Source organism: Dermacentor albipictus, chromosome 1, assembly GCF_038994185.2.
Source record: "Dermacentor albipictus isolate Rhodes 1998 colony chromosome 1, USDA_Dalb.pri_finalv2, whole genome shotgun sequence".
Lineage (NCBI taxonomy): Eukaryota > Metazoa > Arthropoda > Arachnida > Ixodida > Ixodidae > Dermacentor > Dermacentor albipictus.
Window position 1 is genome coordinate 508,874,254 of NC_091821.1, and position 19,628 is coordinate 508,893,881.

Here is a 19,628-nt window from a genome sequence, read left to right on the forward strand (position 1 = left end):
CTGAATTGCTTAGAGCATCACATGCGCAATGCGGAGACATGGGATCGGCCAGCTGCGGCAAGTTGTTTTTTTGTCCACTTTCATTGCCAATAATTTATCATTTCCTCAATTCAATTAGTAAGTAAAAGGTATATTCCCTGTGTTATCATCGGTGTCTTTGTTGTTAGCTTCTTGTGATATAAACATAAAAAAGGTAATAGCAGCAGGCTCGCCTGCCGAAAGCGATAAAATGATTAGCTCCGGGAACGTGTTTGCCGATAACTGCAAGGAAGCCGAGCGATGAAGTTCCGTTGGTAGGCATTCTGAAGCGCCTAGGATGCAGGCTAGGTGATGTGCTCACGTGAGGGTGCCAGCTTGCAGACGAAACTTGCAAACGGAAACTTGTTGTCGGCGCAGGGTCTGCACAGATCCAGGCCAGCCAATGACCATTGCACCGGCTGTGTAACAACAAAGTGTCCGATGACCGCATGCAGTACCAGCTGAAGGTATGCATAATTAGCTCCGGGAACGTGTCTGCCGCTGAATGCCACGTCATGAAACACGTCTTCTACAATCGGAGCTTCAATACGTCATCGGCTCCTGCTACAAGGGTGTATAACAAAAAGCCGAAGTCTTACCAGAACCATGCTTCTTTTGTTCTGCCAAGGACCACAGGACCGAACAATGCACACCTGACGTTAGCCTCGAAGACAAACGCAGTTTACTCAAGGATGCCCTACGTCGATGCTTTAAGCGCATGAGGAAGGGACACCTTCTGCACGACTGCCGTCGCAAGATCCAGTGTACAACATGCAAGCGTCGTCATGCTGCCACGATGTCCAGCGCTTATGTTGCCAAGAGCGCAATTTATGAATGACACCGAATTTCGCCATGCGCGTTGCAATGAACGGCACATCGGCTGAAATCGCTATGGCGATTCTCCTCCAGGCTGGCTGACTTCGACCCACTGCTATTACGTCTGCACTGTTTTGGACATTGGCAGTCAGAGAACATTTCCGTGGGAGAATTTCTGTAGTCAGCTGAATTTATCTCCCATTCGGCATATGGATCTGGCGATTAGCGCGTTCAGACGAGCTCGGTCGCAGCATGGTCAGCAGGCTAAGGTAGTGAGCATGAGACTTTCGGAACCAGCATGACAATGTATTAGTAATGATAAAAATAATCTTCATGCCATTCATCTGCGTAAATATGATAGAAGTTCCGCAAGATAAGTAATTCCGTGCCATCGTCGTGGAGGGCAAGCCACCAACAGGCGCAGTGGTTTTCCCTGGCAAAACAGGTGAACTTGTACTGAGTATTTTCCTCGGTTGCGACCCGATGTGGAAGATCATGCTGAACTAAAATGACCTCAAATGGTATGCCTGGACTCCATATCGCGTAGTGATCAACACGAACACCAGATGGACTCTTAAAGGACCCTTGTAATTCACAGGGAAGGTAATCGCAAAACGAGCAGTCGGATATGTGTTTTACGCAGAGAGGCATCTGGAAATAAAGAGCTTTTCTTCCCCTTATAAAAATTCCGAGAGATGGAAACAGTTGGTATTATGGGCGCGTCATCGTCCAAGTGAGGAGAAGACATTTGGACAAAGTTTATTGAAAGCATGAAGCCATAATATGTCAAGGTGGTTGCTAATTAGTATCGCTTCAATTGAAATCTGGTGAACCTGATATGGCACATAGTCGCAAATTTGAGCTTTCCCCACTGTATTCGTTGGTTCGTAGGCTTTCGCCAAACAGTGAAGCCTTGGAAGCGTATGACAAAGCTATCCGACAATACGAAAAGGTAAGCCATGCGGAGAATGTCCAGGACGTCCAAACGTCACAAAAACGTGCATTACATACCCCATCAAAAAATCATTTGCGTGAGATCCACTACTACAAGACTACGCGTTGAAGACAATGCGTGGTCAAGTGGAACAGTATCACGCAGTCTGAATAAAAGACTTCAAAAGGGACCAAACATGAACGTTGGCCTTCTATGTACGGTAATCACGTTTCTCTTGTATGTATTTGGACGTACAGCAGATGTGCAGAATGCGTCCCTTCAGATATTCATCAACAAAGACAGGGATGACTTTGGTTTTTGTGATTTGAGGAAATGCCGACCAAGAACAAACCATCCCCATTGCTCAATGAGATCAAGATGACTAAGGTGCCTTTCAGAATTAGCATTCCATTTCACTTTTATTTTGTTATCCCTTCTTACAACACAGATGGAGGGGTTGCAGAAAAAGCTACGGCAGGGCAGCTTGACACGTCTACAAACCTAATGTTCAGCAGGGCGGCAGTACTGTAGCTTGTACAAAAAGAAACATTCATGATTATATCGCGTTTAGTGTTACAGTGAAGATTTCAAGTGAAGGACAGGACGTGGACGTACGCAGCGGACGTACGCAACTTCCCCTATGTACGACCCCGTCCTGTCCCTCACTTAAAATCGTCAGTGTAACACTAAGCGCAGTATAATCACGAACGTTCACCAAGTAGCCCCCTTCATTTCTTCACTAAAAGGAACAGATAAGTACACCAAGGAATTCGTAAAGTATACACTAAACAGCAACATGTACACATTAGTAAACTAAAGCTACGTTAATTAAATACATAGTATGAAGCTCTTGGCGAGAGTAAAAAAATCGAAATTTATGAGACAATAACCATTAAGAAGAGAGTGAATAATACAGTGAAGGCTGTCTTGTCCAAGTTTAAGTTGAAGTGTTGATACTATGCATTCCTCGCCATGTCTTGTTGGATAGCTTAACATTTATTTCCTTAGTTCTGCTAATTTCCTGAAATTGGTTACATTATTCCTACTTTCCGATTTAAAGATGACGTTGAGGCGATATTTATAGAGGTTTTTATTCCCTCTATAATCACTAAATAAAGCTGCACTTGGATGTCGCTATGAGGAATTATACTCATGTCGCAGATACCTTTTTGGGATTAGGTGAATGCGTTCAAGGTTAGTGAAAGCTGTGGTACACCAAACTAAGCGGCAATAATTCAAATGCGAGTTGACGATTAAGTGGTAAATCATCATTTTAGTTTGTGTAGTTTGTGCAGTGATTTGAGCTATATTGCTTGAGACAGAATTAGCGTGATAATCCCATGACATATTGGAGGAAAATATAACCCATGGACATTTGAACTGCTCTACTATTTCCACAGGACCTGAATTATAAAAGAATATCTTCATGTGGTGTGATCACTTTATATCTGGGTCTAAAAATGACAGCCTTCGTCTTACCATTGTTGATCTTCATTGAATCAGTTTTTTATTTACCAAAGTACCGAAGCGCCTTCCATAGGCATAACAATGGAAGTGGCATTAAATAAAAGAAAAAGGATAGATAATACGGGCAGCATACGATAAAACGCCACAACATGTTCATGTTTATAATGTTACATTATGAAGCGACTATACAAACATTTCGTTTAAAGTTATTTTCACAATATCACTTGGCAACCAATTCCAGTCTCGAGTTGTATTGGGGAAAAAGGACTTCCTAAAGACGTTAATTTTACATAAAATGTCTTTCACTTTGACCTCGTGATCAACTCTCATAAACACGTAGTCCGGCATATGTAAGTCGTTCGTGTTATTGATACCTGTTGAAATAAAGATATCGTGCAACAGTTTAATCTATGAATGAAACATCGTTTTTGTAGCAAGTCCCACCAAATTTGCTTTTTGGCCTTTGTCACACTATGATTTCGTGTGTAATTTTTAGATACATATCATACAGCCTTACGCTGTACTATTCACAGTTTGTCTATGTTCACTTGTGTCCAAGGATCCCAAGCCGTGCTGCCATATTCAAGTACTGACCGGACACTGGAAATATAGAGTAAAGCCATCGCTTTGAATGGAAATAGTTTTGCGTTTCTTTTCATAAAACCTAGAATCCGAGAAGCTTTGGCAGTGCTGTAATCAATGTAAGGTGTCCAAGAAATATCAGTGATGAAATACACTTTCAAATATTTAAATTCTCGCACAGTGAACAGTGTATACCATTAATGTTTTGATTAGACTGAAATTGATTCTCTTTTTTAGTTGAAAACATGTGCACCATTTCCTTTACGTCAGGGTTCATATGCAATGTTGAAGCCCACTGTGGGATCTTGCCAATGTCACGTTGCAATGTTGTACAGTCATATAAACTATAACTCTATACAATACACAGTCATATGCGAAAACGCGCACAGAAAATTTATTATTATCTACAATGGCGTTCACATAAATCAAAAAGAACAGTGGGCCAAGCACCAACCCCTGTGGTACTCCTGAAGTCACGTCAGCCTCATGCTATTTCTCTCCTTCTAGATCATCATCATCATCATCATCATCATCATCATCAGCCTGGTTACGCCCACTGCAGGGCAAAGGCCTCTCCCATATTTCTCCAACAACCCCGGTCATGTACTAATTGTGGCCACGCCGTCCCTGCAAACTTCTTAATCTCATCCGCCCACCTAACTTTCTGCCGCCCCCTGCTACGCTTCCCTTCCCTTGGGATCCAGTCCGTAACCCTTAATGACCATCGGTTATCTTCCCTCCTCATTACATGGCCTGCGCGTGCCCATTTCTTTTTCTTGATTTCAACTAAGATGTCATTAACTCGCGTTTGTTCCCTGACCCAATCTGCTCTTTTCTTATCCCTTAACGTTACACCTATCATTCTTCTTTCCATAGCTCGTTGCGTCGTCCTGAATTTGAGTAGAACTCTTTTCGTAAGCCTCCAGGTTTCTGCCCCGTAGGTGAGTACTGGTAAGACACAGCAATTATATACTTTCTCTTGAGGGATAATGGCAACCTGCTGTTCATGATCTGAGAATGCCTGCCAAGCGCACCCCAGCCCATTCTTATTCTCCTGATTTTTTCCGTCTCATAACCCGGATCCGCCGTCACTACCTGCCCTAAGTAGATGTATTCCCTTACGACTTCCAGTGCCTCGCTGCCTATTGTAAATTGCTGTTCTCTTCCGAGACTGTTAAACATTACTTTAGTTTTCTGCAGATTCATTTTTAGACCCACTCTTCTGCTTTGCCTCTCCAGGTCAGTGAGCATGCATTGCAATTGGTCCCCTGAGTTACTAAGCAAGGCAATATCATCAGCGAATCGCAAGTTACTAAGGTACTCCCTATTAACTTTTATCAAAATATTCTTCCCAATCCAGGTCTCTGAATACCTCCTGTAAACATGCTGTGAATAACATTGGAGAGATCGTATCTCCCTGCCTGACGCCTTTCTTTATTGGGATTTTGTTGCTTGCTTTATGGAGGACTACGGTGCCTGTGGAGCCGCTATAGATATCTTTCAGTATTTTTCCATACGGCTCGTCTACACCCTGATTTGTAGTGCCTCCAGAAGCTTTCTTAGAAACTTTCGACTTCCTGGTCATCATGACTGGATGTAGGGGCGTAGACTTGTACAATCTTCATTTTGTACCTCTTATTAAGTTTCACAACAAGACCTGCCACCCTCTCGTTAATGCTATAGAAATCCTGCATGTTAGGAGCTATATTCTTATTAATCAGGAATCCGACTTCTAGTTCTCTTCTCTCCGCTAAGCCCCTGTAGCACAGGACGTGCCCGCTTTTTAGCACTGTATATGCTTCTTTTGGCCTCCTAACTTCACTGAGCCCTATTATATCCCATTTAGTGCCCTCTAATTCCTCCAATAGCACTGCTAGACTCGCCTCACCAGATAACGTTCTAGCGTTAAACGTTGCCAGGTTCATATTCCATTGGCGGCCTGTCCGGAGCCAGTGATTCTTAGCACCCTCTGCTGCGTTGCAGGTCTGACCACCGCCGTGGTCAGTTGCTTCGCAGCTGCTGGGGACTGAGGGCCGGGGTTAGATTGTTGTGTTCATATAGGAGGCTGTGGCCAAGTACTGCACCAGGGTGGCCAATCCTGCTCTGGTGAGGGAGTGCGTTACCGGTTCTGGTCACCGGGATCAGGCCACACTCCAGGCCTCTTTGTGCAATTTTATCAACACGCGGATTTTTTTTTAATCCGGTGGAAAATTGCCGGGACCGGGATTCGAGCCACGGACCTCTTGCACGTGAGGCGAGTGTTCTACCTCTACGCCACCGCTGCTACTCCTTCCGCTCCTTCTACAACAACCCTCAATCGTCTAAGCTGCAGATAACCTTTTATCCAATTACTGCAGTGTCAATACAATACCATGATAACTTTTCTATTAAAAAAAATTTTGCTTCACCACATCAAAACCTTCTTGAAATAAAGAAATGTACACTCGATTGTTTCGCCTTTATCCGAAGCACTTGCCAAGGGATCAGTTCATTCTGACTTGCGTAACACTGAAATATCCAATGTGGAACCATGCTGGCAATTGTTTAACAGGAGATTCTCATTTAAATGTTTAATTCTGCTAGAGAAAAGAACATGCTTCAGTACTTTGCACACTGTACTAATTAACGACACGGGACAGTAATTGGACACCAAATTTCGGGGTCCAGATTTGTGCACCGGTACTATGTTTGCCCTTTTCCAATCAGAGGGCAGGCAGCCCTGCTCAATCGATCTTGCAAACAACAAATATAAACACTCTGAAATTGAGCGCGCACACGATAACAACAAAACAATTGGTATTTCGCCTGGACCACTGGCTTTTGTAGGATTTAATTTAATTAAAATAGTTTCGAATCCGTTAGGAGTAATCACAAACTTTCCCATAGTTACATTACATTACAGTTTTAGGAACATTCGCGAACGTGTGTGCTGGAGTAGAAAATATAGATGTAAAAAACAAGACAAAGCATTCAGCTGTTTGGTACTTGTTACACACTAACATGCCATCGTCATCAATAGTTGGTATTGGTAGATCATCTGTTTCGTTTGTCTTGTAGCTCTGCCACAGTTCTTTCGGGTGTTCTTTTATCCCGATAGCTAGGTTTTCAAAGTAACTGGCCTTTTCTCATTTTATGACGTCCTTCATTTTAGTTGTAAGTACTTGCAATATTTGTCTTGCCCTTCCGTCCTGTCTTTCTCTTAAATTATTGTATGCATTCTGCCGCTTGCGAACTACTGTTTGCACATAACTTGTGAACCAAGGCTTGCTTTTGCTGCGTCTAGGTGACATCAGCCATGACGAAACGTGTTGTTATCGCAAATCAAAGAATTTACATTTTAATCGTTCCCACATACAGCTATATTGAACATTTCTGATAGCGTCTCAAAGACATCGTAGTAACGGTCAAGTGCTACGATTAGTGCCATTACCTATGGCCCAATCCTCGTCGTTGCATTTATCACTAAGTTCGGAAACTTTATTAACGGCAAAAAACAGACTTGTATCGTCCGCACAGATGAGAAACTTTGCGTTATGGTTAATATTTAATATATCGCTTATATAATTGTCATTGAAAAGTAAAGGTCCTAGCGATCTTCCTTGGAACACAACGCCCATGAGAGGTTTCGGTTCAGACTGTATACAATTATTTAATATTACTTTAGGAGTTCAATATTGATAGTGTTTTCTCTCAGAAATCTTAGTGCTGCAATTTGTTTAGCAAAATTTTATGATCCAAGAATTCGAAAGCTCTTGAAAGTAGCTTTGTTTTCTAGTTGCGTTATTAGGTATTATTTTTGTTCGAGCAATTGAGACTCAGCTGATTTGCCTCTGCAGAAGGCAAACTGAAAGGGCGTTAGCAGGCTAAATTTATGAATGAAGTTAGGCAGTCTTAGATGAAAAAATCTTTCAGAGGATTTTGAGAACTCTGGCAGAATTAAGATTGGTTTGTAATTACCAATAACATTTTGATATTTTTTAACAAGGACAATGACTTTCGCTAATTGCATTTTTTTCGGGAAAACTGCAGTTACTAAACAGATGGTAAAGATATGAGCAAGTATTGGGGCAATACCTTCAGCTACACGCTTCACCGGCCGAATGTAAGTGTCATCAATATCACAGCTACTGCTGTTGTTGATATTTCTTACCACTGACACTACTTCACCTTCTGTAACAGAATGCAGAAAGACTGACTCATCATTTCGAATGTGCATTTATTTGCTAGCATCAGATTGAGCAGCGCTAGAAGTCAGGTTTGTTAAAAAGGTATAGAATACACGAGCCAATTCCAAACCACGAACTTCCTCACCCTCAATATTTATTCTGGTTAATGCAGTATGTGTACTATTACGCTGCAAGAGGGTATTTAATCTTGCCCATAGTGTACAATCTCGAGCATAATTGACGTCTAGAAGTGATAGATGATTGGGAGTTAGTGCAGGTCGCAGTGTTTAGTCAATTTATTCCTGTATTTCTTAAAGCCCGCCAGGTGCTCAGCCTGACGAGTGCACGAAAATTCCTTTATAAGTTTTGTTTGGTTTGTATTTCACCGCAGAGCTTTAGCGTTATCCAGGGCTAGCTGGTTTTGCGACTTTCATGCAGGTCACGCGAGAGAAACAGTCATGAAAAAATTGCTTAAAGGTATCAATAAACATATTATCGACTAACTCCATAATCTAGTTCAGCTACCTTGCTCCAATCCATATCCACGAAATCGTCCCCAAAGGATGTCAGTGATGTATCTGCTATTGCTTGGTATGTGACTGATGTAGATTTGCTCCCCATTGTACCAGGCTTCTCTATGCAAACAAACACGGGAAGGCGACCGCTAATGCAACCATATAAAACGCCCGACATAACATTTATCTGCCTAGAGTCGGTGATAACTAAATCAAGCACAAGATGGCTTTTGCTTCTTACTCTTGTTGATATATTAATCAGGTTAACAAAACCATTAGACACAGTGAATGTATTAAAATTTCTAGCTGGCAGACTAGGACTCTTCATATCAATAATAAATTGCCACACGCTATTAACGTTTTCTGATTGTGACGCTGAACAACCGAAGCCATAAACATGTTACAGAACTCCAGAAATCGCAAAATATTACCGTCCGGAGTCCGATAACATTAAAAAAACAAAATGATTTGCGTACATGCCGACAGCATTTCATAATCTCGGGTTATTGCACTGTACGATTCAAGTATTTGACCTTCTTGGTCGTTTCTGAGCAATAGTGCACTACCACTACCGCGGACATTTTCCCTATTTACGTAATATGCGGTATAGTCTTTCAATCTGGAAACATCATTGTCACAAGTGCTTCATGTCTCTGTTAGGATTATTGCAGAAAATAGAAAAGAGTAACCGGCAAACAATTATTCTGAACACAATATTTTGTGTTTGCCGGACTCAGTATTGAGCTGAATACATCTGTGAGAAGCTATCTAGAACTTTGACACTGCGTAGTTGATATCATAAGACAAATATAGCGAGTCTTATCCATCGTGCTTTCTTTGAACAAAAAAGAATGAACTTAGCATCAGTTATAGTTTACCAAGGTTGTCTTTACTCCTAATAACAGTGGTAACTGCTCCACTGAACTTTCGAGCGAGAATTTTTCAATTTACATACCAGACGAAATCATAGCCTTTTACTTTTGCTTTCTCTTTCGCAGCTTGAAGTAGTTCGCTGTGACAACGCGCTTACCACAGGGTAGTACTTCAGGTTCTTTATTGCTCAATACCTATATTAATGACATATTTTCTGCACCCTTGCCTTTAACTTTAACAGCTTACGCCGACGATCTCAGGATGCTACTAGCCGGTAAAGATGAACATGATTTATCGATGCAACGAAATCACTATCCTTAATATTGATGCGTATGGTAGAAAAAAAAATTGTTTAAATGTAAATGTCGAGAAAAGCGATTCAATTTTTCGTGCAAAGAATAAAACAATCTGAACAAATTTCTACCGCATGTTGGGCAGCAGTAAGATTGAAATCATGCCAGCTCTCAAATGTCTTGGTGTGGTGTTCACAGAAACCCTAACCTGGGACGTGCATATAGATAACGTGCGAAGGAAAATGAACCTTACTAATGGTGTCATGTGCCGGCGTAGATACGCTCTGCCAATTACGGTATATGTTCTTATTTACAATGTGTGTTTAATTCCGATTATTAGTTACTGCTTAACCTTCTGGTGTACAACGACAAAACAAAATACACAGAAGCTAGTAGTTGCCCAAAAACGGACAATCAGGTTAACAGCGAATCCACCATAGAATTCCCATACTCACCCGTGCCTTAAACAGTTTGGTATTCTCAGGATTATAGCTTTCTATCCATTCAAAATATTTTGCATGTACAAAACTGCAACTATAACAAATAACGAACCTGTACTTGCAGCGTTGAACCTCTATTATTACATACCCGCGTTCAATGTACAGCATCACTTGTCTTGGCGTCTACTTTTCTGCCGCACTTCTATCGCAAACAATTCTTATCATGCACTGTGTTCCATTATATCAACATACATGCTGAAAATGATGTATGTTTAGAAGGAACGCCCCGAAATCGGCTGTCATCTATGCTTTTAAATTTTGAAACCACTCCTCCTACACAGTAAACAGGCATGAATTATTTTATTGTAAAATGTTTAGGTTGACAATATGTATTCCGTTCTCTCTTCTTTCATTGTCTATTAATGCACTATATATTACCTTTTCGTTGAGGAATGTTGCATGTAAATCTTGTATATACCTGCCCATTGCTGGTCAGGTGTACCTGGACCACTAGATGCTTCCTCAAGCTGCCATTAGCACCTTTTTGCCCAGTGTCCCCTCATCCCTGTACTGCTTTGTACTGCGCGAAAGAGGAATAAAATTTCTATTCTGTGTGTCGTCACCATAGATACCGCAAAGTCCCAGCATCCTTTAATACAATATGTTGTATTTTTCGTCGACTGCATGGTGATGAAATAATCTTATATCAGCGACTGATCATTTCTTCGTTAAATCTGTGATGTGACTGGGACTTGAGAGACTGGAGAGCCACCTTGAAGTCAGAAAAGAGTGACAATGACTGTAACAGTTCTTTAATTATCAGCTCCAGAGGATAAAGGAGTACAGTGCGTTGTCCAGCTGTCGAAGACGTCGAATGAGCTGTCTTGAAATTGATGTTAATAAATCCGGACAAAATAAACGCGACAACTGCTGAGCGTGCAGGGGAAACCGAACCACAAGTGCAGACGTGAAGATGTCGACTATGTTTCTCATGCAAGAATAGTAATGTGCTCTGTTACAGGGATGATGACAACAACTGGGTTTTCTTTTTTTGATGCGAGGAGTAATAAGGAAGGCATGGAGAGGGTACCGGCAACACAGCAGCAAAGGTGGTCTTGCTGCAGGCGTAAACTTCTACATTAAGTGCTAACCAAGTTATCCAAAAGACGGCAAGTTAATACTGCTGTTGAAGGAGGGTGTGACGCTGTCCGATACTAGGACAATGAGGTCTGTCACCTTCCTCACCATAGAGAACAAATTTGTGACGACACTCCTAGTACCGCGGCTGCACCAAGTTCATATGCTGCGCTAGGTTGTTCTGGTGTTCCGAAGCTCACTCTACTACTCAGCTAAAGAAAGGGGCATTACAAAGCATTTGTGTTCCTTGGTCGGGTGAAGGTGCTTGACAAAATGCAGCGGAGGTTTATGTTTGGTGTGTTACGCCGCTATGGATTGTCTCAAGAATATTTGAAACGTATCGAATTGAACAATTAGTCACTTTTGTCAATTTGTATGTAATTTGGCAACGCCGTTGTTACGCGCAAGTGCGCTGATAGCACAAAGAGTAGAATTTTTTGGCAATGCATAGTTATAATAGGAATGTAAGATCTTGCCTTGGCCACAAGCTAGAAGACAATGGTTTCGACGCATTTCTAAGGTCCTGGCCCACCCAAGTCTTTATTGACTTGGCAAGACCAAGATTTTATTTTTTATTTTTTTATTTTCCCTTTTTCAATTTCATATACAGCATCCAAATCTACTTCGCCCCATCAGGAGGGAGGCAAAAGGCTGTATATGCTTGGCAAGCCCTACCCTCCTGCTGGTGACAAACACTGCATTTCAGACGACAACAAGCTTTCTTCTAAAGTAACATTAAAATCGCACAAAAAAGGAACATCCACAATTCTGCACAGTATATAAATGTTTCGACATAGTAATTTTTCAAATTACAGCCGCCAAAAGTAAAAATCAATAAATAACTAAACCAACTAAACCACCGTTATCAAGTAATGCCGTAAATAATCTGCCAAGTTAAGACTACAGTAGGTCGAAGTTGTAGGTTATGACCTAAGTAAGAGATCCATAACTCTTTTTTGTAAAGTACTTTACTTGGGAACTCGTATTCTAGCGTTTCGATATTTTTGTTGCCATTGAAGAACATTATAATAGTATGTTCAAAATTCTGAAGCCCATAGTTAGTTCTAACCTCAAGAATATTGCGAGAGACATATCTCAGTTCATAAACAGCATCAGGCCGTGCAACTGAAGAAAAGCTAAGGTTACCGTTGCTGTCAGTGCCTTCTTATATTTTTTTTTTCTAACAAAACATGTGTTTGTACATAAGGATGCAGTTTTTGTTAGTAAATGATGTTGCCTGAAATTTTGATACCAGTTTTGTTGGAGCCTTTAACAACGCTATCTTGAGAATATGCTAAGATTGGTATCAGCGGATCCATTCAATAAATGGTTCATTTCTGGGGATGGCAGTTTGGTCCCTTATAAAGATTTAAGGGAAGCTGAAACACTTTTCGAAAAAAATGAGTTCTCTGCGGCATTCTACAGTTTTGAGTCCCCTGAACACCAATATCTCGTTCAAAAAGGGCGGAAACAAGCGCAAGCGGCTGTTTTTTCATGAAAACGCGCACCAGCGCCTCAGGGTATCGCGCGAACGCCGCTGTTGCCCGTGATTGGTCGGAGCCGCTGTGACGTCAGTGGCGGCAGTCGCCGGTCGGCGCCGCCGTTTGAGAGCGTAGCACGCTGTTCTGTTCTCATTTCATTTCATTTCATTTTATTACCTAAAAGCCCCATAGGGGCATTACATAAGGGGTGGGCATACATGTATTTATTATACATCATTTTTAAAATCACAGAGCATAAGTAAAAATAACAGAGCATAAGTTACAACACACACGAAAATTAAGTACATAATTCCATCTAGTACACACATAGATAGCATATCCTGTTCATTTTTTATTCTAAAAAATGGTCTGTCAGTCGTTGCATGAATGTAGGTGCACAGGTTATGGCGGGTTATGGCATAGCTGAGTTGTAAGCATTATGGAACGTTCTCGCTGTCTCGGACAGCTTGTATTTTCGCCGTACATGTTCGAACCGACAGCCGATACGGAAAACGATGGCGGCAACGGCGGCAACGACGATGATGAGTGTGCCAAAAGCGAGAGCGATGTGTGCACCTTCTCGCGCGCTGGAAATCTTAGCTGTTACGTATGCTTTTTTTTTTCATGTAGCTTCACGTTCCAATGACGGGAGAAAAAATGCGCTAAAGTGTCACTGGGAACTTGCTGCTGGAAGAATGCCGAAGCACTAACTTCTCATTAGATTGTAAACACGGGTACAATTCCGCGATGTCAAGCACCTTGCCGCTGCTTGTCTGAAGTCCCGTGGTTTTCTGAGCGTTGATACACGATCGCGAACATAAGTGCCGCGTTTCAAAGCGCGCACATGCAGTGCTGCGAGGTACAGTCATGGAAGTTGCTTATCATACACATCCAGATCGAGATGGTCAGGGGGATTATATGTGCAATATTCAGAATATGGTTCGACGACTTTGCGATTGTGGCTCGATCAAGAATCGGTATGCGCGCTCCATGCTAGTGTTGACATAAAGATATTAGGCAGTTTTAGCACCGCCGTGTGATAAACATGATAACTGCAACCGTACGTCGAATGTCACTAGGCAAGCCTATACTCCAATTTATACCTCAGGTGCAACGCTGTGGAAGCTACGCACGAAGTCCGGTTACCAAAATTTATTACTGCGCGCGTTTCCGTCTATGGTTCGCAGCGTGCCAGCGGCATTTGCTCGCGCGAGCACGCACGTGAAGCTGCCGCGACGGGCTGCAATTAAAGAATGCCGAAACAAAAATTGATTTAAAAGAACGTGTTAGCAGCCGTATAAGTACACGAATTGTTTCTATGGGTAAATTCTTTTTTTTTTTCATTCAGAACTGAGCTTATATATGAAGAGTTTTCTCAAAAATCGGGTCAAGAACACCAAACTTTTTCAAAGTGCGAACGCAGCCACTGCAAGAAGTATCTCAAGCCTCCACAGCGTTGCACCTGATGTATGAAACGGAGTATAGCAACGCTAGCAAAGACGTGTTTCCGCATTTGTCGTAAGGCTATCCGGCTATCGCGGAAATGGTCCGAGCACAGCACAGTTGATTTCGTCGGCACGAACTTATCTCTCCTCACCGCACTGCGCTGCAAGCTTCTTGTCCTTCGGGAACCTGTGAAACACCACATCGTCTCGCCCGCGTGTGTTCGCGCAGCCGATTGCTGCACAGAATGAGGGCATGTTGGGCGCCCTTGGCTGTAGGCACTCACGCAGCACAGAAGGAAAGAACAGTTTACGAAAATTGCAAAACAAACGTGAGCGGCCGCGGCGGCAAATCTCTCGTAGCGTCGTTCAGTAAAGCGCAGGACGGAAAGAGGCATGCCTGCGCATGCCAGCACGCCGGTCCGGCAGCTCGGTCCCCGCCAGTGACGTCACTCTCGCCGGTTCTCTCCTCTGGTAACCTCCTCACCCGGCGCTCCGGGAAGCGATGGAGGCGTGTCCGCGGGGGTGATTTAGAAAGCGATTTCCGCCCCTTATATTAGCAAAACGAAGAAAAAAATTTCGGAACCGTAAACTATTAGGTCTGTTCTTCCCAATCGCAGCAATTCATGGAAATTGAAAACCGCTTCAGCTTCCCTTTAAGAAAGGAGAGTGTCTGCCGGGAGTGGAATGCGCGAAGCAAGGCGCAGCATCTGAAACTGCACTGAAAGTCTTCATTCTTTGGCAAAAGCAAGGAGACACTCCAGAGTAGCGCAGCGGTCATCTAGGCCACACATTTGCCGGATCCACCCCTCGGAGGTCATTACCCCCCTCCTGTCGCAGGTGCTTTCTTCGCTTGCCAGACATTCGCACACTGAGTGTTTGGCGGTGGGTCGCATGCGTTGTTTGCAGTCAGGGAAGGTACGATTACAATATAGAGCGTGATGCGGATCGTTGTCAGCGCACACGTGTTGTTGACCTGCCTCGCCCCGACTTTTGTAGCACGTCTGGCATGAAGGCAAGGCCGCACTGCACCCGGAAAAGAAGTACTTGTTTGGCGTGCGGTGAACTAGGATGTAGGGGGTGGTGGTTTGGAGGCACAACGTGTCGCAGGTGTTTTTGTCGTTGATTTTTTAGGGAGTGCTGTACTCGATTATGTCCGTGGAAATCAGCGTGACTGGAACTGTGGTGAAGTCGCTTGATAGCGCTTCTCGTTTCCGCTGAAAGATTGGTACCATAATTCTCCTTGTCAGTTAAACGGCAAACAGGGTAGCTCAACGCTTGTGTTGCCAGGCGATCAGCATCTCGTCCTCGTCTCATCGTTGTTGACTTCGGCAACAACATATCTGCAAAGAGTTCTATCGAGCAAGGAGTTCTATCTCATCGAGTCATGTTTTGCAATCGAACGATGCGAGAAGGCCCATTATACAGCTTTACTGTCCTTGACGTATACACTGCTCCAGTTTGCATATATCTCCAAAGGCTTTTTCATTCAAATGAAGAATTTCAAAATTATGTTGTGCTTGAAACAATCAAACTTGTTTTCTCCGTGCCATGAGCGTGAGGCGCAAACGTGTAAGCATGGCGAGCCACCTCACTGAGGCGGCCCGTGTGGCGTTCACCTGTGAGGCAAAATGAACTCGCAGAGCGGCTCCGAATCAAGGCATTGTTTTAATACATGGCGCTACTACTGCGCACAGGTGCGTTCAACATAACTGTACTGCATTAGTTACTATTTCGTGACACAAACTGTGAAAGATGTTTATGCCACCGTCAGCAGTGACAGACGCGACCGCCTCGGTATAGGTAATCCGAGCGCCAAAGAGCCAACCTGTCGCCGGTTCTGCCTCTGTTGCAGGCAATCCCTCACTCAGCCCTGCACAATGTGATCATCCGCTCGACGTTCCGTGGTGGCATGATGGCTATGGTAATACGCAGCTAAGCAGGAGGGCGTGGGTTCGATTCCTGGCCACGGCGGACGCTTTTGACAGAGTTCAAATGCGCAAACGCTCTTGTATCGCGTATTGGGGCCCGTTAAGAAAGCTCAGTTGGTCCAAATTGGTCTTCAAACGGTGTGCCTCGTATTCATATTGCCGATTGGGCAAATTAAACTATAGAACTTTTCTTTTTCTTCGCCCAATGTCAAAAGCAGCACCACATGCCACCGGAACTTGTTAGAAATTAGCAGGTTGTGGTAATTGGTGCAAGTCGAGCGCAAGAGAAAAGGCCCGATTTTAGGCCGCGTATCTAAGCCACGAGAAGAAGATTGGTCCGAAAAAAAGCAGCGTCTATCGCAATGTGCCCTGCACAGGTGTCATGGTCTATCACATCGATTCGCGGAGCCTGAAAGCGTTATAAAGAGCCCGATAAGTCACTAAACGGCCCATGTTGGCGATGATGTCATTTAAGTGTTGTATTTTGAGACCGGCCTCGTCCGCTGATTTTAAACCCATAGTAAAATATTGATATGGAACAGCCGCCACAGTGTGGATACAATGATGAGAATGACGACGATATGTTCCTGATTCATTTAAGGTAAACCACCTTGACCGCCGTTGGTTTACGTGGAAATACATTGTAAATGGACTTTGGAATCGGCTACACGCCACATAATTCGGTGGAGGTGGACGGTCCCCGTATCCGCCAGAAAGCTTCGTAGCGGTCGCAACGCCGAAATGCAACTTCGGCTCCTACTTGCGGCACTTCATCTACGCAAGCCTGTTCACATGAAGCCATGACCTACGTCACTACTTCCCGACCTCGCAATCGTGGCGTTTTCACAGGAGTCGGCAGTCCTGATGTTGACGACTAGCTACGGTTGAATAAACGTGGCAGCACCAGTCACAGGTGGCATCCGACAATTATGCTCGCCAGCATTCTTTTCTACCTCGACGGCACTCCATGGCCATGGTTCCAGACTCACTAAGAGGCTATCACAAGCTGGAATCTCTTCAAATAGAAGTTCTGCGAACTTTTTGGCAATCCGTTTGGTCGCCAACTCAATGCGTAGAAGGTCCTTGCCACTCGCGTCCAGACGTCGACCGAGTCCTACATGCCCTACCTTCCCGACTTCTTGGCCCTTTAAAAGCAAGGCCGAGCCGAACAAGTCGGCGGACGATAAGGTTAGTCACGTTCTCAAAGGCATTGCTGACCACGCCTTGAGTCCGCTGGGGTTTAGCAACGTCGCTAGCGCCGATACAATCCTCAACGAATTCCGCCGTCTCAAGCATGCCAAAAGCCACCGAGTATTCCAACACATCACGCCCCTTCCGAACGCAAGCGCTACCTCAGCTTATTACGATTGGTTCCACCAGCCCTCACGATGTGAAAACTTCATTCGCATCTTTCGTGAGGTCGAGGCCGTACAGCCGCCGGCCACTTCATTCTCGTCACATCATCCTTCTCCATTGACGAGCTCCCTGATCAAAGCCATCGTCCACCGAAAATTGTGAAACGTTAGCCTCCGTTCATCCCGTACGCTGTGGAAATATTTATGCACCCACATTTTCACCTCGCTCCTGTTACTTCTCTTATGGGCAAAGCAACCAGCCAGAATGGCGCTCCACTGAGGACAAGTCGATATGTTTTACCTGCCGAATCATTGGGCCTATCGCTTACCACTGCCACCGGCGCTGGATTTCTTCGACACGCTATTCGTCTGCAGACCACCCTCCTTTCTCGAGTTCGTTCATTTCGTTCGCTTCCTCTATTCCCCACCCATCATCTGATCCTGCGCCACCTCAGACAAGACCCCGTTACGCCCGGTCACCTTCCCCTTCCCACCGTCAATCTTGTTCGCCTCCATCCCACCGTGCTCCTCTTAACTTTACGCAGCACCCCCGACTGGAAAACTAGACAGTGCAGCTTCTGGAGGTGGAATTGCATTGACGACTTTAGCAAGAACTCGCTTTAAAGTACCCAGGAACCAGAATCTTCAGGACGTTCTTGTTGACAATGTTCCTGTGTGCGCAGCGATTGACACCATGGCACATGTGCCCATTGAAAGTGCCGTTCATGGCCGTCGGCCCAAGAAAGTTCTGACGCCTGCCCCGAACCGAGCCCCGAACCGAGTTGCCGATGGCAGGACTGACGCTATATTTGGCATCTTCTCTGCCCGACCCACCATCGCTGAGAGAATCGCCACCGTGTTCTACACCATCATCGAGCATTGCCCTCACGGACTCATCCCCGGTGTGGATTTTCTTGCCACTCGTTTCGCTCTCATAGAATGGTCGGCGGCCTCACTTCGACTCGACTTGCCTCTTCTTGCCGACCCTGCAGTACCGCCTCAAATGCGTTTAAAGTACATGGATGTTATTCGCCTCCCACCTAAGTCTGTGACATACGTCGAATTATTTTCCACAATAGCTGTACCTGAAGGCAATTAAATGTTCGCTTCAATTCCGTCCGTTATGCTTTCACACGGTGTCACCTTTCCGTCCACTATGCTGGCAATTATTCTCAACCACACCTGCCTTCCCTTTGTCAGTTTTGCGCTAATCGCAAAAGTCCTCCCACAAGGGATCTCATTAGATGAAATTGGCGCTATGCAGTATGAGCATGTTGAGCCCGTCATAGGCGAAGCTTGTTGCAGTTCAGCCCACATAGCGACGTCATCTCGCTGTTGAGGCGTCGACCTTTCATCTGCTCAAGCAGGAGCCCTCTGCCGCCTACATGAATGCTATCACGACACATTTGGCTTTTACAATCGACCCGCAGGCCAAACATCTGCTGAGACCGATCGCACAAATACTGGCGATGCGAACCCTATTCACTGGGGCGCATGTCGCGCCCTTATTGTGTTTCTTCATCGGTACGAGCAGTTATCCAACTGGAAGTAAGAAAGATGCTTGCCAAAGACATTATGGTGCCTTCTTGTAGTCCCTACACTTCTCCCGTCACGCTTGTCAAAGAATAAAATATGGCGCTTTTGTGTGTGTTATCGCTACCTAAACATGAAAACAGGACGCTTACCCTTTGCCACCTATTGTTGACACTCTAGAAGGCCTGTGTGGTGCCACCGATGTTACTTCAATCGAGCTACGGTCCGGCTACGGGAAAATTGCCGTCGACGGCATGGACCGGGAGAAGACTGCACTTGTTACCCCTATAGTCTTTATGAGTTTAATGCCTTTCGGTGACTGTAACGCACCGGCCACCTTCCAACGAATGATGTACTCTTTGCTTCATGGGTTCAAGTGCTCCACCTGTTTGTGCTATCTGTACAGCATCATTATTTTCTCGCCCACACTCGAAACCCGTCTCAATCTTCTCTCAGCGATTCTTGACGTGTTCCACGCGGCAGGTCTCCAGTTCAACTCTTCAAAATGTCACTTCGCTCCCCGCAAAACTACCGTCCTTGGACGCCTGGTTGATGCAAGAGGCGTCCGACCGGATCCGGAAAAAGTTCGAGCCGTTACGAGCTTTCCTCTCGTGAAGTTTACAAAGGACGTCCGTAGTTTTGCAG

General features: G+C 44.4%; 1 protein-coding gene across 11 annotated transcripts in view; it reads left to right on the forward strand.

Annotated features, from left to right (window-relative positions):
- Positions 1–19,628, forward strand: part of LOC135913367 (uncharacterized) — a 258,595-nt gene that overhangs the window by 105,658 nt on the left and 133,309 nt on the right. The window contains exon 1 of one of the 11 annotated variants that reach the window (XM_070538546.1): positions 7,845–7,919. The exons of the other annotated variants lie outside the window; for them this stretch is intronic. The gene's annotated coding sequence lies outside the window, so the exon portion shown is untranslated. Of the gene's footprint in view, positions 1–7,844; positions 7,920–19,628 lie in introns of those variants that run through there. 11 annotated transcript variants of the gene reach the window in all.